Below are 26,526 nucleotides of genomic sequence, written 5' to 3' on the forward strand. Positions count from 1 at the left end.
CTGGGCTACCTGTAAACTATGCTATAAGAAAGCTACCGATAATGTTCAATATTAGATACTGTATAAGAATATAAGAACATAAGAAATAGGAACCGGAGTAGGCCATTTGGCCCCTCGAGCCTGCTCCGCCATTCAATAAGATCATGGCTGATCTGATCATTGACTCAGCTCCACTTCCCCGTTCGCTCCCCATAACCCCTTATCCCCTTATCGTTTAAGAAACTGTCTATTTCTGTCAAATTTATTCAATGTCCCAGCTTCCACAGCTCTCTGAGGCAGCAAATACCACAGATTTACAACCCTCTGAGAGAAGAAACTTCTTCTCATCTCCATTTTAAATGGGCGGCCCCTTATTCTAAGATCATGCCCTCTATTTCTAGTCTCCCCCATCAGTGGAAACATCCTCTCTGCATCCACCGTGCCAAGCCCCCTCATAATCTTATACTTTTCGATAAGATCACCTTTCAATGAGTAGAGGCCCAACCTACTCAACCTTTCCTCATAATTCAACCCCCTCATCCCCAGAATCAACCTAGTGAACCTTCTCTGAACTGCCTCCAAAGCAAGTATATCCTTTCGTAAATATGGAAACCAAAACTACACGCAGTATTCCAGGTGTGGCCTCACCAATACCTTATATAGCTTATTAAGACTTCCCTGCTTTTATACTCCATCCCTTTTGCAATAAAGGCCAATATTCCATTGGCCTTCCTGATCATTTGCTGTCCCTGCATACTATCCTTTTGTGTTTCATGCACTAGTACCCCCAGGTCCTGCTGTACTGCGGCACTTTGCAATCTTTCTCCATTTAAATAATAACTTGCTCTTTGATTTTTTTTCTGCCAAAGTGTATGATCTCACACTTTCCAACATTATACTCCATCTGCCAAATTTTTGCCCACTCACTTATCCTGTCTATTTCCTTTTGCAGATCCTCACACATTGCTTTTCTTCCCATCGTTGTATCATCAGCAAACTTGGCTACATTACACTCAGTCCCTTTATCCAAGTCGTTAATAAAGATTGTAAATAGTTGGGGTCCCAGCACTGATCCCTGTGACACCCCACTAGTTACTGGTTACCAACCAGAGAATGAACCATTTATCCTGACTCTCTGTTCTCTGTTAGTTAGCCAATCCTCTATCCATGCTAATATATTATCCACAACCCTGTAAACTTTTATCTTGTGCTTTTATGTGCCACCTTGTCAAATGCCTTCTGGAAGTCCAAATACACTACATCCACTGGTTCCCCTTTATCCACCCTGTTTGTTACATCCTCAAAGTACTCCAGCAAATTTGTCAAACATGAATCCATGCTGACTCTGCCTGACCGAATTTTGCTTATCCAAATGTCCTGCTACTGCTTCTTTAATAATGGACTCCAACATTTTCCCAACCACAGATGTTAGGCTAACTGCTCTGTAGTTTCCTGCTTTTTGTCTGCCTCCTTTTTTAAATAGTATATTGTACAATGTAGCATATAATACATTGTATGCCACAAAAAGGATATACAGGCATTGGGAATGATGGGGAAAAGGACAGCAGATTTGATCCTAACTGTAATGGGGAGCAAGGTAAAAGGCGGACTTCACTGAGGTATAATATATATTAAATAGCACAGATAAAGCTAGCATATTACTTCAAAGCAAGTTGGGCCAGATGGACCAAGGAACAGAAATTTAGTTAGCACGTGGTAAATTTAAACAGATACCAAGAAGAATTTTTTTCCCCAAAGAGCAATACATGTTTGGAATAATCTACCAGGTAGGGTAGCAGAGACACAGCTTTGGGGGCATGCAAAATGAAGTTAGACATTGTAAAGTACCTTATTCATTTTTGCATAGGATTAGGATTAGGTTTCATCTCATATCATTAAAATTTTTGCTTTCATTTGACTTGTGGATTAGTACTGTTAAATTGTTCATTCGCAGGATGCTTTAGGGTATGATGCATCAGTGTACACTTTAGCTGACTGTGCTGTTGAGATGCAGGATGTGCGATTCGTGCAAGTTTGATGAAAACTTTGTCAACATGTTTTGAAACAATGGGCCTGATGATAAACAAATTGGTGACCATGGCAGAACTTGACTAGCATCACTCCTGCATGTGTGATACCAAATATCTGAGGTGATTGGGACTTGTAAAAAACTGAAATCGGTGATAGCTTTAAGACAGCTACTCAAGCATACACACAAGATGGCTACTTAATAAGCACTGTGTCACATGACCTTGCCATGTGAGCTTTTATTGTTATTATATCAGTAGTTGCTATTACATCAGTAGTCCACTAGGTGGAGTTCTATTACACTTCTCCCTCCTATTGAAGAAGTTAATCATGACAAAATAATCATTATACAGAACATGCATGGTATATACAGATACAACGTCCCAAATCCGGAACTCCGAAAACCGGAATTGTCCAAAAACCAGACATTTTGCGCATGGCTGATGGAGTTGTCCGGAATCCGTAATTATTGTCCGAAAACCGAACATTTTTGAGATGACCAAGATGGCGACATCGGGCAGCAATTGATGAGGAAACTGGTAAAAAGCACAGTGCTGGGGGGCCGCGGGTGGCGGGAATCGATGGGCGGTGAGCAACGGAGGATCAGCGTGAATTGGCGAGGGGCGAGGAGCGGAAGAGCGGCATGAATTGGCAAAACCCAAAATCCAGCACGGATTCAGTCGAGGATTCCGGATTTCAGACAAGAAAATCCGGAATCCTCGCCCAAATCCATGCCGGATTTCGGGTTTTACCAGATTTCAGACCTTGTCGCTCAAAAGCCAGCATGGATTCAGTCGAGGATTCCAGATTGCAGACGATTGATTTTCTTGCCTGAAATCCGGAAAAAAACCAAAATTGGCACGGACTCGGTCCCGAGGTTTCTGGATTTCAGACGTTGTACCTGTACAACAAAAGATATTGACTTATTTTTCCATATTTACAAATCAAACTTAACCTCTGTTTTTTTGTTTTGCAGAGGATACCTTCGTTCTTGAGCAGAATTTTCCGATCTTGTTGTCGGCCTTAGATTTATTTTAGGCTGAGCCTGAGGAGAGTTTTTTTCCAAGGGCTGACCTTCATCTACATTCGGACTCTCTACAACTTCAGACTGTTTGTATGCCTGGCTCAGACTCGGACTTAAATTCTGATATTCTCTTAGACTTGTTTCTAGTACATCTGATGCAGGGTTTGCTAATGGTACTCTACTTGTAGCAAGACTATCTGATGTATCAGAATAAATTGAACCATCCTAACTTTCAACTCCTTGCATATCTGTAGGTAAAATATGATCAACGTGAACAAACCTGACCTGTCCATGATCAAACAACTTGACCAAATATATGCAAGGGCCACATATCTTCACCACTCTTCCTAGTAACCACTTTAACCATTTATGGTGATGGTTCTTCACTCTCACCTTCTAATTCAATGTCACACTTTTCTCTCTTACTCTACCTCTATCATGACTCTTTTTCTGCCTTGATTGTTTCTCTTCTACTGACTGTGCCAAGTTTGGCTTTAACAATGAGAACCTGGTTCGTGGCTGTCGCTTGAGAAACAACTCTGCTGGTGTTCTACCAGTAGTGTTATGAGGAGTATTCCGATAAGTAATCAGAAAATTTTCCAGTCTGTGGTCCAACGAGAACTGCTGTTTCCTTGGATTTGGATCCAACATTTGCTTGATGAAGGCACGTTTTACAATTTGTACTGTGCGCTCTGCTGCACCATTTGAAGCAGGGTGGTATGGTGGAACACTGGTATGTTTCATACCGTTTCTGCTCAGGAACTGTGCAAATTCTTCTGATCAAAATTGCGGCCCATTATCAAACACAATTTCTTCTGGGAGGCCATAGGAAGAAAAAAATCTTCGCAAATTGTCTAGAAACATAGAAACATAGAAAATAGGTGCAGGAGCAGGCCATTCAGCCCTTCTAGCCTGCACCGCCATTCAATGAGTTCATGGCTGAACATGAAACTTCAGTATCCCCTTCCTGCTTTCTCGCCATACCCCTTGATCCCCCGAGTAGTAAGGACTTCATCTAACTCCCTTTTGAATATATTTATTGAATTGGTCCCAACCACTTTCAGTGGCAGAGAATTCCACAGGTTCACTACTCTGTGGGTGAAGAAGTCTCTCCTCATCTCGGTCCTAAATGGCTTACCCCTTATCCTTAGACTGTGACCCCTGGTTCTGGACTTCCCCAACATTGGGAACATTCTTCCTGCATCTAACCTGTCCAAACCCGTCAGAATTTTAAACGTTTCTATGAGGTCCCCTCTCATTCTTCTGAACTCCAGTGAATACAAGCCCAGTTGATCCAGTCTTTCTTGATAGGTCAGTCCCACCATCCCGGGAATCAGTCTGGTGAATCTTCGCTGCACTCCCTCAATAGCAAGAATGTCCTTCCTCAAGTTAGGAGACCAAAATTGTACACAATACTCCAGGTGTGGCCTCACCAAGGCCCTGTACAACTGTAGCAACACCTCCCTGCCCCTGTACTCAAATCCCCTCGCTATGAAGGCCAACATGCCATTTGCTTTCTTAACCACCTGCTGTACCTGCATGCCAACCTTCAATGACTGATGTACCATGACACCCAGGTCTCGTTGCACCTTCCCTTTTCCTAATCTGACACCATTCAGATAATAGTCTGTCTCTCTGTTTTTACCACCAAAGTGGATAACCTCACATTTATCCACATTATACTTCATCTGCCATGCATTTGCCCACTCACCTAACCTATCCAAGTCACTCTGCAGCCTCATAGCATCCTCCTCGCAGCTCACACTGCCACCCAACTTAGTGTCATCCGCAAATTTGGAGATACTACATTTAATCCCCTCGTCTAAATCATTAATGTACAATGTAAACAGCTGGGGCCCCAGCACAGAACCTTGCGGTACCCCACTAGTCACTGCCTGCCATTCTGAAAAGTACCCATTTACTCCTACTCTTTGCTTCCTGTCTGACAACCAGTTCTCAATCCACGTCAGCACACTACCCCCAATCCCATGTGCTTTAACTTTGCACATTAATCTCTTGTGTGGGACCTTGTCGAAAGCCTTCTGAAAGTCCAAATATACCACATCAACTGGTTCTCCTTTGTCCACTTTACTGGAAACATCCTCAAAAAATTCCAGAAGATTTGTCAAGCATGATTTCCCCTTCACAAATCCATGCTGACTTGGACCTATCATGTCACCATTTTCAAAATGCGCTGCTGTGACATCCTTAATAATTGATTCCATCATTTTACCCACTACTGAGGTCAGGCTGACCGGCCTATAATTCCCTGTTTTCTCTCTCCCTCCTTTTTTAAAAAGTGGGGTTACATTGGCTACCCTCCACTCGATAGGAACTGATCCTAGTGTTTTATATGTTATTATTTTCCGCTTCGGAAATGCCTCTACCCACATCGAATGATTATCTATCACTATGAACAATTGCTGTCCTTCTCACTCAGCAAAATCTACATGTAACCTTTGCCATACCTTGGGAGGCCATTTCTATGGCTGCAGTGGTACTGATTCAGGTTTCTTGCTCACCGATTGATATGTTGTAGATTGACTGACGATGTACTCTACCTCTTTATCTAAACCTGGCCACCATAAGTAACTGGGTGAAAAAGTCTTGATCAAGCACATTCCCAGGTGCTGGTCATGAAGATAGCTTAACAATTTGGACCTGAAGTTATTTGGGATAACCACTCTTGGTCCCCACATGATACAATCTTTATCCACTGATAATTCATTCCTATGAACAAAGTATGGATGAATATCTTCCTCTGATGCCTGGTTTGATCATCCAGTTGCTATGTAAACATACACCTTTTACATAACTGGGTCACATTTGGTTGCTCTACCAATCTCTTCAGCTGTGACTGGCAACTCATCAATGTATGAAAAATAGAACACTTCTTCCCTATCGGGTGTAACTTGTGATGGAGTAACCTGGACATAGCATCAGCATTCCTGTGATTAGCTGAACATCTGTACTCAATGTCATACGTATATGCTGACAAAATCAAAGCCCATCTCTGCATTCGGGCTATAGCTAAGTTTGAAAATGGGGACCGTGGATGGAGGATTACTGTCAGGGGCTTATTGGCAGTAACTATGGTAAACTTACGACCACACAAGTATTTGTGAAACTACTTAACCCCAAAAATCAATGCCAAAGCTTCCCTTTCGATTTGCGCATAATTCCACTCACTGAGAGCGCTTGAAGCAAAAGCAGTTGGTCTTTCCTTTCCACTATCCAGTACATGAGAGATCATTGCCCCAACTCCATACGGAGAGACATCTCATGCTAGCTTGATTTACTTAGATACGTCATAGTGAACTAACATGTTACTCTCTACTAACTAGCTTTTACATGCTTTGAATGCTGTGTCGCATTCTTCTGATCACTTCCAACGGACCTGTTTTTTCAACAGCTCATTCAATGGATTTAACACTGTAGCCAAATTTGGTAGAAACTTCCCATAAAAATTCAAAAGACCCAAAAATGATCAAAGTTCAGTGACATTCTTGGGAGTGGGTGCATTTCTGATTATATCCAGCTTTCCCTTGGTTGGATATAAACCATCTTTGTCTACTCTGTGCCCTAATACTCCACTGAGTTTTGAAATATCTCATACTTGTGAGCTCTCACTCGTACTCTGTGCTTCTCTAGCCATTTGAACACTTCATTCAAAACGTTAGCCTATTTGGTGCTGAAATGAGTATGTCATCTAAATAACATACTACCCCGTCAATACCTTGCAAAATCTGGTTCATCATCCTTGGAATATGACAGGCCGGAAGACACTCCATATGGTAGCCTGTTAAACTGATAGGCCTAGATGAGTATTTATAGTCAAGCATGACTTGGACTCCTCATAGAACTCAAGTTGTCGGTAGGCATTGGTTAGGTCTAACTTTGAAAGGATCTAGCCACCTGTCAGCGTTGTGAACAAATCTTCTACATTTGGCAATGTATTGTGTAGATTGCACTCTCGAACTTTGATTTCGGGTTACTTTATAATCACCACACAACCTTACCTTACCATCTGACTTAGGTACAACAACAATGGGTATAGCCCAATTACTTAGATCTACCTTAGAGATTATGTTCTTAGTTTCTAGGCTTTTGAGTTCTTGCTCAACTTTCTTGTTGAGTGCGTATTGTACGGGACGTGGCTTGCAGTAAACTGGGCTTGATACTTCTGACATTCACATTGAAGTCTTGGATCAGACTGCCTGTTTTGTGGAACACCTTCGAATACTGCTTCATGATGTCATCTTTCGATGCAATTTTCGTTTCCACACAAAATATCTCATTCCAATCCAGCTTCATTGATCCCAACCAATTTCTACCTATCTGAGGCAAGCTCTGAAACTGATCCTTTTACTTCACCGGTATGTTGATACTTCCAACAACAGGGCTCTCCTAAGAAGCCTCGCAGCTCTATCTTCAATTTCTCCAGTCAAAAATCATGCAACTTGTCGAGATATAGCGATTCCAGTACTTTGCTCACGAATGCACCAGTGTCGATTTCCATGGATATCCTGATTCCTGCAGCGTCAACTTGGGTGACGATACTTCATGAATCGCTGTTAGATACCTTTGTGCTCCTGATGATGAGTATCTCCAGAACCTCCTTGTCCTATGTTTCTCTTCAATGCTATGTAATATCTGGCGATTTCTACTTCTCGCATTGAAAGTCAGCTTACTCTTCAGCCAGCACGCCTTTGCAAAATGCCCAGTTTTCATGCAGCAGAAACACTCTGCCTTCACATAAGGACAGCTTTGTGCAAAATGTTGCCCCAGGCACCAATAGCATGACTTCAATGCAAATATCTTTTACTTTTATACTGCAGCCGATTCACCTCGGTTGTCTGACGATTGGAAATGGCGTGAAATTCTTGGGAGCATTGTTCGGTCATATCCATCAATATAGCTGTCTGGCAAGCTAAATCAAAAGTCAAGCTAGTGGTTGTCAACAATTTCCTTCTGATTGCTTCATCCCACAAATAAAGCAATGCTCAGTCCTGAAAGTTTCTGAAATGACAGTGAATGGATAGCTTTTTAAAAGCTACAATGTATTCACTGATACCCTCATCATTTATTGATTTTGTGTTCCAAAACAATAACTTTCAACAATTTCCAGGGGCTCAGGACTGTAGTGTTTTTGTTCAAACCTCCATCAGTGGCATGTCCTTTGGCTTGACAGGAACAAGCATACGTTTCAGGATTTCATACACCTCGGGGCCTGCTTCAGTCAAGAAAATAACCTGTTTTCTTTCTAAAACCACCCAATTACGGTTTACATCATCGGGGACTTCGACAATACTATTCGTGATGAAAAACATTTCTCGCTGCTCCACACATACTCCGAAAGTCTCTCGTGTCATGATGGAACTCACCCAAGCGCCCTATTATTCATGGAGGATGTCAAAGACTTGGTTGAACACAATACAAAGTTTTAACTTTTAAACCTTATTTGGTGTCAGATTCAAATGTTCTTACAATGTGGGCTAGGAGAGTTAGGGGTGAGAGGAATGAGCTTTCAATGTGGGAGCAGGGAGAGAGAGATGAACTTCGATGTGACAGAGGGGATTAGAGGGATGAGCTTTGATGGCTGCATTAGGGAACCAGAGGGATGTGCTTTAATGGAAGAGTTGGAGAACTAGAGTATGTTCAGGGTTAAAATAGGCCCTCAAAAAAAACTCCAATTAAGATTTGCACATCATTAATTCAATATATTGTCCCAGTAGACAAGCTGGTTACAAGATAAAGTGACGTTAAAATACAAAGACTTATAATTGCAAAATAATTAGAATTGCTGCCTCGCTAGACACATTTCCTGATAACTAGTTATCAATCCACTGAATCTGGCGACTGTCTGCTTATCACCTTGTTTGACTGAAGTCCGATTCTAAGAGTCTAGCTCTCTGTCTCTGAACCCTACCATGAATGACAGTTGTATCTGTGCAGAAATACTTTTTCAATCTCTTCTCTCCCAGTCTGATCTTCACAAAGGGAATAAAAGGGGGAGGGCTGGAGTACCCGAGACAGATGCTTGAGGGGAGAGGGCACTGAGATTTTTTAAATAACGGGCTGCTCTGCAGCCAGATGCTTCCTATTCTGACTGGAAGTTGACAACATCTGTCTGTTCCTCTGGTTCCATCGATGCAACGTCAAACATCTGAGGATGTGATGGTAAACTGCATCTCACAGATGTTTGTGTAATGGATACTCGACCAGGCATACTGCATACCATAGGGATAAACTACACTTCATGCTTTAAGGATACATTATACCCGTATACTACAAGGACATGGGAAGGCACAAAAATAAATAAACCATTATCAAATCAAGAAAATCCAAACTAAAGCTGAAAGACAGCAAGAAAAAGAAAGACTTGCATTTATATAGCACCTTTCACGGCGACTGGATGTCCAAAGTGCTTTACAGTCAAGTACCTTTTGGAGTGTAGTCACTGTTGTAATGTAGGAAACACGGCAGCTAATTTGCGCACAGCAAGCTCCCACAAACAACAATATGATAATGACCAGATAATCTGCTTTGTGACGTTGATTGAGCGATAAATATTGGCCAGGACACCAATGGAATAACTCCCCTGCTCTTCTTCGAAATAGTGCCTTGGGATCTTTTATGTCCACTTGAGAGAGCAGACAGGATCTTTCTTTTTCTTGCTGTCTTCCAGCTTTAGTTTGGATTTTCTTGATTTGATAGTGGTTTATTTATTTTTGTGCCTTCCCATGTCCTTGTAGTATATGAGTATAATGTCTCATCCGAAAGATGGCACCTCCGACAGCGCAGCACTCCCTCAGTACTGCACTGGAGTGTCAGCCTAGATTTGTGTGCTCTAGGCAAAGGATCGGTCAGGACAGCAAGGGATCAGGCACCTTACTGGGAGTGCATGATAGACTGCTGAACAGTGGAAGAGAAATAGAGGATGACATTTGGAGCAACTCAGAGAGTGTGTATTGACAATAGCATCATAATTGTAGGGGATCTTAGTTATCCAAAAAATAGATGGGACATGGAAAATAAGTGGGGAGAGAAAGGTGAGGTTTTAATTTTTCAGTATGTTGAAGATCATTTTCTAAGTTAATCTGTTGCTACTTCAACAAGGAACGAAGAACAATTTTTCCATGTTCTGGATAACATAGTGGAACAAATAGAGAATAAAGGCTAGACTTTCCATTATGATCGCTATTGCCCAAATATGGGTGATGTTCCATCCTTAGTGTTTCTTTATTTTTCAGGATTGTTGGAATATCACCCAATTTAAAGATCGATAGTTTGGGCTTTTTATTTTGGGCGATATTTTTACTTTGGGTGATAGCCTTAGCAATGTGAAATGGGCCTTAGCGATGTGAAATGAGCCTTAGCGATGTAGTCAGTCGTGCAAGGCTGGCGTCCATAGCAACGGTCTTTCTGCGCACGTGCGGTTTTTTTTAGCAAAGAAGTTCTCCCGCAATTCTTGAGTTCAAGGGTCATCTGCGCATGCGCAGAAGAGTCAAAGCGAGTGAGAGAGAGAAGGAGTGAGAAAGAAGCAGCCATCTGAGTTGATCATTGATTGAGTTGTAATTTGAGCATTGTCTCTGTTCTTTAAAATTGAGTCTTAAATCTTGGAGGTGCTTATATTATTTTTACTCAAAAATGTCAAGCAATACAAGTGTGCAGCAGGAGGAGCCACCAGGGAGAAGGAGGGTAAAAAGCCTTTTTCGATGATGCAAATGAGGCCCTCGTAAATGAGGTGGAAAGTCGGTGAGGACAATTTAACCGGGGTAGACGTGGAAAACCTCCCCCCGCACCTATTAAAAAATATGGGCCTATATTGTTTCCTCAGTGGCCCACGATAGGCATGAGTCAGACCAGTGCTGCAAGAGGTGGAACAGCCTGGTTGCTTCGGCAAGAGTAAGTATTAAATTATGAGATTTTAAATTGTAATGATCCACTGAATTAATTAGAATGTAAATATGCCGGATTGTAATTAAGCTGGGTAATCTTGCGGAGCTTCCCTGCTGGGGTCGGAACCTGCGCCCCTTTACATCTAATTTTGCTTAGATGCCTTACCTTTAATGAACAGTATTAATTATTATTATGTAAAGGAATGAGTGGAGACAGACAGACTGCAAACATTCGGCAGTTCGACCACGTTTGTTGAGAAGGAGAATTTTTGTGTGCTGTGAGCAAGTCTTTAACTTGGGCACCGTCTCCTTTTTGGTTACTTTGGTGGATGGGGCACGACTGAGCACTGAGGGGTCCGGTCACCTTTACCCAGACTGTGTGAGTCTCTCCAGCTGCTGTCACTCACAGTGACCCAGCCTGGACAGGGGAAGAGCTGCCCTGGCTCACTGCCTGCCCTGGGACACTTTGGGACATTAGCTCCGGCCACACGGAGGTCTCTGAGCACAGCCCATGGTCACAGTGGCCCCTCCCATTACACTCCTGTCATTGCCGAGCTCACCAGCGGTCCTGATTCCCCCACCTGCCCCCGGGGCACATACATCGATTCAAATAAACCGTCTACCTCCCCTCAGGCAGCGAATGGCATGTCCCGTGGATGGGGCCCTTCTTGGAGATTGTACGTGAGATGTTTGGTGTCACGCATTAGTTCCTAAACACGATCTTATTAAATATTTTCTCTGAACGTAGATGTTATAACCATGCATCCATTGTGGATATAAACCGTATTAGCGTATAACGTTAGAATCTGTTGTCTTTCCGTAATAGTACATAGTCAATTAGCTTATACCATGCTCTTGTCACGTTTGCAGAGGAAGATATCTAAGAATCGGGCAGAGCAGAGGCACACTGGAGGAGGCCCTGCTCAGATGCACTCGCTCACCAACTTGGAGGAACAGGCCGCAGCACTAGTGGGCAGCCACAATCGTTCTGCCACCCGTGGTGGTGCAGAACCCGTTGTTGCGCCACGTGAGTAATGTGTAAAGCAGTGGTAAACCAGTGGTAGTTTAAAGTAATTTAATGGCATTTCATTATAATATGTTTATAACATGACATCATTCATATAAGAACACAAGAAATAGAAACAGGAGTAGACCATTCGGCCCCTCGAGCCTGCTCCGCCATTCAAGAAGATCATAGCTAATCTGATCATGGACTCAGCTCCACTTCCCCGCTCACTCCCCATAATCCCTTATCCCCTTATTGTTTAAGAAACTGTCTATTTCTGTCTTAAATTTATTCAATGTCCCAGCTTCCACAGCTCTCTGAGGCAGCGAATTCCACAGATTACAACCCTCTTTTCTCTTCATCTCTGTTTTAAATGGGCGGCCCCTTATTCTAAGATCAGGCCCTCTAGTTCTAGTCTCCCCCCCCGCCCATCAGTAGAAACATCCTCTCTGCATCCACCTTGTCAAGCCCCCTCATAACCTTATATGTTTCGATAAGATCACCTCTCATTCTTCTGAATTCCAATGAGTAGAGGCCCAACCTACTCAACCTTTCTTCATAAGTCAATCCCCTCATCCCCGGAATCAACCTATTTAACTTTCTCTGAACTGCCTCCAAAGTCAGTATATCCTTTCTTAAATATGGAAACCAAAACTGCATGCAGTATTCCAAGTGTGGCCTCACCAAGATCTTATATAGCTGTCGCAAAACTTCCCTGCTTTTATACTCCATCCCCTTTGCAATAAAGGCCAAAATACCATTGGCCTTCCTAATCATTTACTGTACCTGCATACTATCTGTAATGTATGTAACCCTTGGCAACCTGTATCATACCACCACCAGAGGGCCTATCTGTTGGATTCCCAAGGGATGCTGGGATCCCTTGGGAGCACTGTATATAAGCAGGCCTCCCATATTGTACCAACACCTTGGAATTTAAATAAAGGAGCTAAGGTTACACTTACTCATTGTATACTGTACTCAGTTGCATCACTTTATTATGAGCAGAACAATTAGTGACGAGATAATGACCAACCACGCGAAAATGCAAAGAACTGTTCGTATCCTGGAGAAATTCTCAGAAGGGGATGATTGGGAGACCTTCGTGGAGCGACTCAACCAATACTTCGTGGCCAATGAGCTGGAAGGGGACGAGAATGCTGCCAAACGAAGGGCGATTCTCCCTACCATCTGTGGGGCAACAACCTATGGCCTCATGAAGAACCTTCTAGCACCGGTGAAACCAACAACCAAATCCTATGAAGAACTGTGTAAGCTGGTCCAGGAGTACCTAAATCCGAAGGAAAGCGTTTTGATGGCAAGGTATTGGTTCCACATGTGTCAACAGTCTGAAGGCCAGGAAGTGGCGAGCTATATCGCCGAACTAAGGCGCTTTGCAGGACATTGCGAATTTGATGGATTCCTTGAGCAAATGCTAAGAGACTTTTTTGTGCTTGACATTGGCCATGAGGTTATCCTTCGCAAACTATTGACTGTTGAAACACCGAATCTGAGCAAAGCCATAACGATAGTGTTATGTGTTGGATAAAGAGTCAGACTAGATACTGCAAGCTCAAAGTAAATGTGACCGTAGTCCTTTATTGCAGATCTCAGAGTGCCTCTCCAGCCTGTGAGGCCTCCTTTTATACAGGTGCTCCCAAGGGATTGTGGGATACTTTCGGACTCCACCACCGCCCCCCCGCCGAAGTCAATAGTGTAACTATTTACAATGTGAGTCGATCTGGGGCCTTCCTTTCCCTGGTTGATTGTCTCGGTGCAAATGCTGGTGTTGGTGAGTCATTTGTTGGACCTTCGCTGGGCTGCTGTGCAGCTGGCCTTGCTGGACTGCTGGGGGTGGTGAGTCTTGCTGGGCTGCTGCGGGTGATGGGTTCTGCTTTGTGGTCAACCGCTGGGTCAGTTGCCACTTGTGTGTGTGTTGGAGGGTCGAAGAAGGTAGAGTCTATTGTGGGTTGTTCTGGATAGTGCGTAAATCTGAGTTTAGTTTGGTCCAAGTATTTCCTGCAGGTGAGTCCATTTGCGAGTTTGACCACAAACACCCTGCTCCCCTCTTTGGCCAAAACAGTGCCAGCAATCCACTTGGGACCTTGTCCATAGTTCAACACAAATACAGGATCATTTACTTCAATTTCGCGTGACACATTTGCGTGATCATGATATGTATTCTGTTGAAGCCGCCTGCTCTCTACCTGTTCATGTAGATCAGGGTGGACTAACGAGAGCCTTGTCTCAAGTGCCCTTTTCATAAGCATTTCAGCGGGAGGGACCCCAGTGAGCGATTGGGGTCTTGTGCGGTAATTCAGGAAGAGCGAGTCTACAGTGAGCCTTTAGTTACCTTTTTCACGCTCTGCTTGACTATTTGAACTGCTTGTTCTGCCGGACCATTGGACAGTGAGCCTTTAGTTACCGTTTTCACGCTCTGCTTGATTATTTGAACTGCTTGTTCTGCCGGACCATTGGACGCTGGCTTAAATGGGGAAGACGTGACATATTTGACCCAATGCGAGTCATGAATTCCATGAATTCAGCACTGGTAAAGCACGGCCCATTGTTATTTACAAGAACATCAGGCAGGCCGTGCGTGGCAAACATGGCCCTTTGGCTTTCAATGGTGGCAGCAGACGTGCTTGCCGACATTATCACACATTCAATCCATTTGGAGTACGCATCTACAACCACTAAAAACATTTTTCCCAAGAATGGGCCTGCATAGTTGACATGAACCCTAGACCATGGTTCGGAGGGTCAAGACCATAAACTTAGTGGCACTCCCTGGGTGCATTGCTTAGCTGGGAACATGTATTACATTTGTGCACACAGGACTCTAAGTCTGCATCGATACCGGGCCACTACATGTGGGATCTGGCTATCGCTTTCATCATTACAATGCCTGGGTGGGTACTGTGGAGATCACTAATGAAAGTGTCCCTGCCCATTTTTGGCACAGCTACCCGATTGCCTCATAGGAGGCAGTCTGCCTGTATTGACATTTCATCTTTGCACCATTGGTACGGCTTAATTTCTTCCTGCATCTCTAATGGGACACGAGACCCACTCCCGTGGAACACACAGTTTTTTACTAAGGACAAAAAGGGGTCCTGGCTCATCCAGGTTCTAATCTGTCGAACGATAACAGGTGATTGCTCACTCTCGAATGCTTCCATTACCATAACTAAATCTGCAGGCTGTGCCATCTCCACCCCGGTGGTGGGCAATGGTAACCTACTGAGAGCATCGGCACAGTTTTCTGTGCCTGGCCTGTGGCGGATGGCGTAGTTGTACGCAGACAACGTGAGCGCCTATCTCTGGATGCGGGCCGATGCATTCGTATTTATCCCCTTATTTTCAGAAAAGAGGGATATAAGTGGCTTATGGTCGGTTTCCAATTCAAATTTGAGCCTGAATAGATATTGATGCATTTTCTTTACCCGGTAAACGCACACTAACACTTTTTTTCGATCATACTGTAGCTCTCTCGGCCTTAGACAGACTTCAGGATGCATAAGCAACCAGTTACAATTTCCCAAATTCATTAGCTTGTTGCAACACACACCTGACCCCGTGCGACGACACATCACACGCTAGTACCAAACGTTTACATGGATCGTACAACACAAGCAATTTGTTTGAACGTAACAGCTTCCTAGCTTTCTCAAAGGCATTATCTTGGCTTGTACCCCATACCCATTCATGTCCCTTACGCAGTAAACAGTGCAGGGTATCTAAAAATGTGCTAAGACCCGATAGGAAGTTACCAAAATAGTTCAGGAGTCCGTGAAATGACCACAGCTCCGTCACGTTCTGTGGTCTTGGTGCGTTCTTGATTGACTCCGTCTTCGAATTGGTGGGTCTGATGCCGTCCATCGCGATTCTTCTCCGCAGGAACTCCACTTCAGGCACCAAGAAAACGCACTTAGAGCATTTTAGCCTGAGCTCCACACGATTGAGCCGACTAAGAACCTCCTCTAGGTTCTGCAGGTGCTCGACGGTGTCCTGACCTGTAACCAGGATGTCGTCCTGGAAGACCACGGTGCACGGGACCAACTTCAGCAAGCTTTTCATGTCCCTTGGAATATCGCCGCAGCCGATCGAATCCCAAACTGGCATCTGTTGTAAACGAAAAGACCTTTGTGCGTGTTGATGCAGGTGAGGCCTTTCAAAGATTCCTCTAGCTCCTGCATCATGTAGGCCGAGGTCAAGTCCAGCTTCGTGAACGTTTTCCCTCCCGCCAGCGTCGCAAATAGGTCGTCTGCCTTTGGTAGCGGGTATTGATCCTGCAGCGAGAAATGATTGATAGTTACTTTGTAATCACCACAGATTCTGACGGTGCTGTCTCCCTTGAGGACTGGAACGATTGGACTGGCCCATTCATTGAATTCGATCGGTGAAATGATGCCCTCTCATTGCAGCCTGTCCGGCTCGATCTCCACCCTCTCTCTCATCATGTAAGGTACCACTCTCGCCTTGTGATGGATGGATCGCGCCCCCGGAATCAAATGGATCTGCACTTTTGCTCCTTGGAACTTCCCGGTGTCTCGTTCGAGCAGCGAGGGGAACTTACTTAGGACCTGGGCACATGAGGTGTTGTCGACGGACGAAAGCGCTCAGACTTCGTCCTAGTTCCAGCGTATCTTTCCCAGCCAGCTCCTGCCGAACAGCATGGGGCCATCGCCCGGTACCACGCAGAGTGGTAAATCATGCACCGCCCCATCATAGGAGACCTTTACGGTAGCACTGCCAATTACGGGAATCAGTTCCTTTGTGTACGTTTTGAGTTTGGTACGAGTGGGAGTCAGGACTGGCCTTGAAGCCTTGTTGCACCACAACTTATCGAAAGTCTTTCGACTCATTATGGACTGGTTTGCGCCTGTGTCCAGCTCCATGGACACCGGGAGTCCATTTAATTCAACCTTCAGCATTATCGGGGGACACTTTCTGGTAAGTTTGTGCACCCCATATACCTCTGCCTCCTCGATCTGAGGCTCTGGTTCACCATGATCCACCGTGGATCTGTCCTCCTCTGCTACATGGCGATTTGCAGGATTAGCAGGGTTTGCAGCTCATCTGCACATGTGTTGGAGGTGTCCCATTGTTCCACAGCCCTTGCAAACATACCCTTTGAAGCAGCATGAATACAATCGATGATCACCCCCGCAGCGCCAACAATGTGTTAATTGCCTTGTATTCACCAGCCTTGATGACAGACTCTGTGTCATCTGCGGACGTGCAGCTACAGGCGTGTAAGTCCTGCCATATACATTTTGATTCGCAAACAACGTTACTTTGTTCACAGTACTTGCAGCAGCACTAGTGTGCTGGAAAATTTGTTTGGTATTGTCATTGGTGGAGATAAACGCCTGGGCTATCGCTATGGCTTTACTCAAGGTTGGGGTCTCTGCAGTCAAAAGTTTGCGAAGTATTACTTCATGGCCAATGCCAAGTACAAAGAAGTCCATGAGCATATGCTCCAAGTGTCCTTCAAATTCGCAATGTCTTGCAAGGCACCTTAGCTCGGCGATGTAGCTCGCCACTTCCTGGCCTTCAGACCTCTTGTATGTGTAGAACCGATACCTCGCCGTCAGAATGCTTTCCCTTCAGGTTTGGATGCTACCGAACCAGTGTGCACAACTCATCGTATGACTTGTCTGTGGGTTTCTCTGGAGCGAGCAGGTTTTTCATGAGGCCATACGTTGATGTCCCGCAAACGGTGAGGAGGATCGCCCTTCGTTTGGCAGCTTTCGCTTCTCCTTCCAGCTCGTTGGCCACAAAGTATTGGTCAAGTCGCTCCACGAAGATTTCCCAATCATCTCCCTCCGAAAATTTCTCCAGGATGCCCACAGATCTCTGCATTGTTCCATTGGGGTTCGTTATCTGTATCTCGTCACCAGTTGTTATGTCTTGGATAAAGAGTCAGGCTAGATACTGCAAGCTCAAAGTAAGTATAACCGTAGTCCTTTATTACAGATCTCAGAGTGTCTCTCCAGCCTGTGAGGCCTCCTTATATACAGGTGCTCCCAAGGGATTGTGGGATCCCTTGGGACTCCAGGGGATAAGCCCTCTAGTGGTTAGACATGATAATTACCGGTTTACATACATAACAGATAGATCAGGCATTTATGTCCACCAGCGATAACACCAAACAAATTTCGCAGCATAAAGAGGTTTCGGCTAGTACCGTACACAAACTAACGACGTTTTCAAGCAGAAATGCATATGGCAAAATGTACACGCTGGCAGCTGCACGACCTCAGATGACCCAGAGTCCACCACCAATCGTTAATGCGAGGCAGTTAACACCTTGTAGGCGCTGCGAAGGTGATCATCGAGCCCATCAATGCCGCTTCAAACACTATGCATAGAAAGGCTGTGGAACAATGAGACACCTCTAGCGAATGTGCAGACGAGCTGCAAACCCTGCAAACCACCACGTTGCAGAGGAAGATCAATCCATGGTGGATCAGGCTGATCTAGAGACTCGAACCGAGGAGGCAGAAGTGTACGGGGTACATACTTTCACCACGAAATGTCCACCGATCATGTTAAAAGTTGAACTGAACGGAATTCCAGTATCCATGGAACGGGACACGTGTGCGAGTCAGTCTATCATGAGCAAAAAGGCCTTCGACAGGCTGTGGCGCAACAAGGCACACAGGTCCAAGCTTAGCCCCATACATACCAAGCTAAGAACTTACACCAAATAGCTGATCCCTGTTATTGGCAGCGCAGAAGTAAAAGTCTCCTATGATGGAGCAGTGCACAAACTCCCACTATGGATTGTACCAGGAGATGGCCTCACACTGATCGGCAGAAGCTGGCTGGGAAAAATCCACTAGAACTGGGACGTCTTCCGAGCAATTTCGTCCATCAATGATGCCTCATGTGCCTGGGTTCTGAGCAAGTTCCCGTCGTTTGTTGAGCCAGGCATTGGAAGTTTCTCGGGGGCTTGCAGAACCTGGAGGAGGTTCTAAGTCGGCTAGATCGTGTGGGACTGAGGTTGAAACGCTCGAAGTGTGTTTTCATGGCGCCAGAGGTCGAGTGCTTCGGGAGAAGAATCGCGGCAGACAGCATCAGACCCACCGACGCCAAGACGGAGGTTATCAAGGACGTGCCAAGACCACAGAACGTGATGGAGCTGCGGTCGTTCCTGGGAATCCTTAACTATTTTGGTAATTTCCTCCCCGGGTTAAGCACCTTGCTAGAACCCCTACATATGCTACTGCGCAAGGGAGACGACTGGGTATGGGGGAAATCACAAGAGGCTGCTTTTGAGAAAGCCAGAAATCTGTTATGTTCCAACAAAGTACATGTTCTGTATAACCCATGTAAACGATTAGTACTAGCTTGCGATGCGGCATCATACAGGGTCGGGTGTGTGTTACAACAGGCTAATGAATCGGGAATATTGCAACCGGTCGCCTATGCATTCAGGAGTTTGTCCAAGGCCGAAAGGGCTTACAGCATGATTAAAAAAGAAGCTCCGGCATGCTTTTACGGGGTGAAAAAAATGCACCAGTATCTGTTTGGTCTCAAGTTTGAGCTAGAAACTAACCATAAGCCGCTCATATCGCTTTTCTCAGAGAGCAAAGAGATTAACACCATTGCCACTGCCCGCATCCAAAGATAGGCGCTCATGCTGTCCGCATACAACTATGTAATCTGCCACAGACCAGGCATAGAGAACTGTGCTGATGCTCTCAGTCGGCTACCATTGCCCACCACCAGGGTGGAAATGGCACAGCCTGCAGACTTGCTCTTGGTGATGGATGCATTTATGAAGTGTCACCCATTACGGCCTGCCAGATCAGGACCTGGACCAGCCAGGATCCTTTACTGTCCCTGGTAAAAAAAACTGTGTCCTTCATGGGAGCTGGTCCAGCATCCCAACAGAGATGCATGAAGAGATCAAGCCGTTCCAGCGGCGCAAAGACGAAATGTCCATACAGGCGGACTGTCTTTTGTGGGGTAATCGCATGGTTTTGCCGAAGAAAGGCAGGGAAATGTTCATATGTGACCTATACAGTACCCACCCAGGCATAGTAATGATGAAAGCTATAGCCAGATCCCACGTGTGGTGGCCCAGCATCGACTCAGACTTAGAGTCATGCGTGCACCAATGCAACACTTGCTCCCAACTGAGCAATGCACCCAGAGAGGCACCGCTAAGTTTGTGGTCATGGCTCTCCAAACCGTGGTCTAAGATCCACGTTGATTTTGCGGGCCCATTTCTAGGCAAAATGTTTTTGGTTGTTGTGAATGCTTATTCAAAATGGATTGAATGTGTAATAATGTCTGTAAGCACGTCCACTGCCACCATCGAAAGCCTACGAGCCATGTTTGCCACGCACGGCTTTCCTTTTCAGCAACAATGGGCCGTGTTTCACCAGTGCTGAATTCAAGGAATTCATGACTCGCAATGGGATCAAGAACGGGCCGTCCAAACCATTAAGCAAAGCTTGAAACATGTGTCGGAAGGCTCCCTGCAGACCAGCCTGTCCCAAGTCCTACTCAGCTACCGCACCAGACCACACTCGCTCACCGGGGTTCCCCCAGCCGAGCTGCTCATGAAAAGGGCACTCAAAACAAGGCTCTCTCTCCAACCTGATCTCCATGATCATGTCGAGGGCAGGCAGCATCAACAAAGCATGTACCGTGATCGCGCAAACTTGTCACACGATATTGAAGTCAATGACCCTGTATTTTTACTCAGTTGTGGACATGGTCCCAAATGGCTTGCTGGCACTATCATAGCCAAAGAAGGGAGTAGGGTGTTTCAGGTCAAACTGGCCAATGGACTAACGTGCAGAAAGCATTTGGACCAAACCAAATTGCGATTCACAAACAGCCACGAGCAACGCGAAGAGGACACCACCAACTTCGACGCTCCAACACACACACAAGTGGCAACCGACATCATGGTTGACCACGAAGCTGAACTCACCATCCCTAGCAGCCCGGCAAGGCCAGCTGCCCAGCAGCCCAATGAAGAACCAACCAACTCACCCACACCTGCATTTGTACCGAGGTGATCGACAAGTGAGCAAAAAGCCCAGATCGTCTCACCCTGTAAATAAGTGTATTATTGACTTTAGGAGAGTGATGTAATGCATGTAAATTTTGGCAACCTGTATCATACCACCACCAGAGGGCCTACCTGTTAAAGTCCCAAGGGATCCCAGCATCCCTTGGGAGCATTGTATATAATCAGGCCTCCCATGCCTACCAACACTCTGGAGTTTAAATAAAGGAACTAAGGTCACACTTATTCATTGTATATAGTACTCTGTTGCATCACTTTATTCTGAGCATAACACTATCCTTTTGCGTTTCATGCACAAGTACCCCCAGGTCCCGCTGTACTGCGGCACTTTGCAATCTTTCTATATTTAAATAATAACTTGCTCTTTGATTTTTTCTGCCAAAGTGCATGACCTCACACTTTTCAACATTATACTCCAACTGCCAAATTTTTGCCCACTCACTTAGCCTGTCTACTTCCTTTTGCAGATTTTTTGTGTCCTCCTCACACATTACTTTTGCTCCCATCTTTGTATTGTCAGCAAACTTGGCTACGTTATACTCAGTCCCTTTTTCCAACTTGTTAATATAGATTGTAAATAGTTGGGGTCCCAGCACTGATCCCTGTGGCACTCCATTAGTTACTGGTTGCCAACCAGAGAATGAACCATTTATCCCGACTCTCTGTTTTCTGTTAGTTAGCCAATCCTCTATCCATACTAATATATTACTCCCAACCCTGTGAACTTTTATCTTGTGCAGTAACCTTTTATGTGGCACCTTGTCAAATGCTTTCTGGAAGTCCAAATACCCTACATCCACTGGTTCCTCTTTATCCACCCTGTTCATTACATCCTCAAAGAACTTCAGCAAATTTGTCAAACATGACTTCACCTTCATAAATCCATGCTGACTCTGTCTGACTGAATTTTGCTTTTTCAAATGTCCTGCTACTGCTTTTTTAATAATGGACTCCAACATTTTCCCAACCACAGATGTTAGGCTAACTAGTCTATAGTTTCCTGCTTTTTCTCTGCCTCCTTTTTTAAATAGGGGCGTTACATTTGCAGTTTTCTAATCTGTTGGGACCTCCCCAGAATCCAGGGAATTTTGGTAAATTACAACCAATGCATCCGCAATCCTTGCCGTTACTTCTCTTAAAACCCTAGAATGCAAGCCATCAGTTCCAGGGGATTTATCTTCCTTTAGTCCCATTATCTTACTGAGGCGAATGGAATGTTGGCCTTCATTGCGAGAGGGATGGAGTACAAAAGCAGGGAGGTCCTGCTGCAACTGTACAGGGTATTGGTGAGGCCACACCTGGAGTACTGCGTGCAGTTTTGGTCACCTTACTTAAGGAAGGAAATACTCGCTTTGGAGGGGGTACAGAGACGATTCACTAGGCTGATTCCAGAGATGAGGGGGTTACCTTATGATGATAGATTAAGTAGACTGGGTCTTTACTCGTTGAAGTTCAGAAGGATGAGGGGTGATCTTATAGAAACATATAAGATTATGAAAGGGATAGACAAGATAGAGGCAGAGAGGTTGTTCCACTGGTCGGGGAGACTAGAACTAGGGGGCACAGCCTCAAAATACGGGGGAGCCAATTTAAAACTGAGTTGAGAGGGAATTTCTTCTCCCAGAGAGTTGTGAACCTGTGGAATTCTCTTCCCAAGGAAGCAGTTGAGGCTAGCTCATTGAATGTATTCAAATCACAGATTAGATAGAGTTTAACCAATAAGGGAATTAAGGGTTATGGGGAGCGGGCGGGTAAGTGGAGCTGAGTCCACGGCCAGATCAGCCATGATCTTGTTGAGTGGCGGAGCAGGCTCGAGGGGCTAGATGGCCGACTCCTGTTCCTAATTCTTATGTTCTTATGTTCTTATGTAGAAGTGGAAAGAGCAGATTATAGTGCGATAAAATAGAAAAATTGTCAAAAGACATGTAAATCAGGAAAAAAGAATTATATTAACAAGAGAGGAGAAAACAATATAAATTAAGTATATTCCAATAAGGAAAAACAAGGTAGTGCATCAAATGCTGGGGTTCCATAGATAACTCAGGAGATTTGATCAAAATTGAAACTAAAAAAGCATTTCTTGCTTATAAGGCAGATAATAAAAAGGAAATTCAGATCCAATACAAGGAATAAAGGAAAGCTATGATCAACAGATTTAAAAGGTGGATACTGAAATCATAGAACCAGTAGAGGTGGGTTTAGAACAGTGATAAACATTGAATTGTACAGCGCAGAATGGTTATTACACCCATGCTGGCTCTGTGGAAGTTATCCTTTAAGTTCCACTCCCTTGCCTTTCCCCTTGTGCTTTTACTTTTATTTCTTTAAAAAAGGAAGTGAATAAATATTTGATAAAGTTATTATGGATTCTGCTTCCACCATGATTCAGATAGGGTATTCTCGTCCCTTTGTTTTCTTCTGCTGGTGATCTTAAATTAAATCTCCTCTAGCCATTGACACACTGACCGTGGAAATAGCTTTCCCTACTTACCTCATTAAAACCCCTCGTTATTTTGAACACTTCCATCAGATCTCTCTTCACCTTCTTTCTTCGTGGGATGAATCCTCTTTTCTCTAGCCTTTTCGCATAATTAAAAACTCTCACTACAACACAGAAGGAAGCCATTCGGCCCATCGTGTCTGCGACATCTCTTTGCTGGAGCAATCCAAAAGTATTCCCACTGCTCCGCTGGCTTTCCATATCCCTACATCTTTCTTCCCTTACAAAGATGCAATGGATTCTGTCTTAACCAGTCCTTGTGGGATAGCATTCAACGCTCCAATAACACTTCACTCTCAGTGCCAATTTTAAATTGATGACTCCCTCATCACCAACTCCCCAGGTGGAGGAAAGAGTTTTTCAGTTCAAAATTATATTAAATCTCTTCTTAGCCTTTTCTGCTCCAGTTAAATAGTCCCAGTAGTTCAACCATAGTTCATAACTATGGTTTCTCATCCTGTTTAATCTCCATGGGACTCTCATATCGATTTAATGTGCATTCTACAGTGGGGTGCCGGAAACAGCACACCCACGTGGTGCCATCTTAGAGAATATGCTCTGCACCCTCTCCATGGCCTTGACCGCCTTCCAAAAATAGGGCATGAGATGTGAAACAAAAGATGAACCAGCAAATAAATAATAGCTATTTAATGCGCGTGCATTTTATATTTATAGCAGAATTTCAAAATGCAACTCCACCAAAGATTTTGTATATTTTTAGCATTACCTCTATTCATAGACCCTTGGATCCCAAGTGCTTTCTTTTCCATCCCACAGCTTTATCAACATGTCTTCCCAGTTTTAAAGATTTGTGTAACGGTCTCTCTGTTCTTCTACTTTTTAAAACTAAGTTTACCGTTTAGTGTCGATTTCCTCTGTTAATTCTTCCTCTTAATGCATATTACCACATATTTCTCTGCATTGAATTTCATCAGACATCTATCTGCTCAACCTACGAACTAGTCCACTATCACCTGAAGTTCTAACGTTGACCTGTGGGGTGACAACACAAGTTACATCCCTGCAGTCCAAAAACATCCATTACTCACTATAGTTTTCTGCCCATGTTGTCCTATTTCCTTTAATAGCTTACACCTTAATTTTATCAATAAGCCTCCTATCCAACAACTCATCAAAATACTTTTTGAAAATCCTTATGCAGCTCCGCCACTGCATTTCCTTTATCAATACACTCAGTTATTTCCACAAAGATCTTCATTAAGTTTGTCAGACATTGCTTGCCTTTTATAAATCTGGGCAAAATGTCCTGAATTAACTCACATCTTTCTAAACAAGTGTTAACTTTATTCTGTATTAGGGCTTTCAAAAGCTTACTCACTCCTGATGGTCATGATGAATGGTAGACTGCTCAACACTGGTCTCTTGTAAATGTCTTCACATTTCTACGCTCTGAACTTCCACACAGCCAACTATCACAAGGAAAAACAAGGCAATCTACTAAGCAATGTAATCAATTCATTAACCTATTATCAACTCAAACCAGACCAAGCAAGACATCAAATAAACAAGTTAACCAATTCCTTGTGTCTGAGCAACTGGGATTAAGTAAAATAAAAACACAATGCAATAAGTAGAAATGCACAACCTGCCCCAATCACTTCTGCTGTGGTTAAACTCCACACTCTATTTGTCCTTCATACTATATTGGTCGCTTGGTGCTCAAGCAAATGACTGTTCCAAAAGAAATGGTAACAAAGATGTCACTCAAACTTGAGACAGATAAAATTATGTTTTCATCAGAGGATACTGAAGGAATAAGGAGAGCAGGAATAGGAACAGGCCATTCAGCCCCTCGAGCTTGTTCCAACATTCAATTATATCATGGCTGATCTGTATCTTAACTCCATCGACGTGCCTTGGTTCCATATCCCTGAATTACCCTTACCTAACAAAAATCTTACAACCCCAGTTTTGAAATTTCTAATTGAACCCCAATCTGAACAGCTTTTTGGAGGAGACAGTTCCAGATTTCCAGTATACTGAGAGACCAAATTGGGCCCTCTGGTTTTTTCGGCACACTTACCGGAGGTGCGCCGACTTTCTGCTCTCAAAATGGCGCTGAAAATATATCGCCGTATTCTCCCCGCTCTGTGGCCTCTCTCATGGCTTGGCATGGCATGGTCTGTCCATTAGGGGACAGAGCTAGAGCCCTGCGCGAAAAACAGTTCCGGCAGCTCAACGCATGCGCACTGGAGGTTTTGCGCATGCGCAGTAGCTACTGCCCCCAGCCGGAGAGTCCTCGGAGAGAAGTCAGTCCTCAGAGAGATGTCTGAGAGAGGGTCAGTGCGTTCTCCTGCCCCTAGCCGAAGGACTTGCCGGTGCGTGCTGGAGTTGGTGTGTTCTCCCGCTCTTAGTCCTGGCCGAAGGGCTTGCCGGTGCGAACTGGAGTCGGTGCGTTCTCTCGCCCCTAGCCCTGGCCGAAGGGCTTGCCGGTGCATTCTCCTGCCGGTGAGTTCTCCCGCCCCTATCCCCGGCCGAGTGACCTCCCAGCCCGCTGACTTCCCCGGCCGAGTATGAATGTAGGACTTAAGTTTTATTTTTAATTTATTTATTTACTTATTTATTTTTCATTATTGATGGTTTTTGTGCTTCATGAATGTTGTTGAGAAGGTGTTTAGTGCTTTGCAAGGTCCTCTGTGCTTCCCCCACCCCCATCTCTGGCTATCTGTGCTGATTTCTTAACTCTCCGCAAGGGTTTTCTGTGCGGTCACAAGTAGCCACATACGCTGGCCTAAGTTAGTTTGTAGCAACTATTAGCTGTCCAATCTGGCTTAAATGGCCAAAACAGGCTTAGGTGGCTGGTAACACCCCCCTTTGAGAAAAAAACTAAACTTAAAAAAAATCCTAACTAACTCACTTACACCGGCGCAAATTAAATGTGCAGAATGGGGATTTTAAGGTACTCCAGAAAAATCAAGTTGCTCCAAAAAAAAACGGAGCAACACCTGGGCAAATTTGGACCCATAGTGTGAAGAAACATTTCCTGACATCACCCCTGAATGGCCAAGCTCT

Source organism: Pristiophorus japonicus, chromosome 8, assembly GCF_044704955.1.
Source record: "Pristiophorus japonicus isolate sPriJap1 chromosome 8, sPriJap1.hap1, whole genome shotgun sequence".
Taxonomy (NCBI): Eukaryota; Metazoa; Chordata; class Chondrichthyes; family Pristiophoridae; genus Pristiophorus; species Pristiophorus japonicus.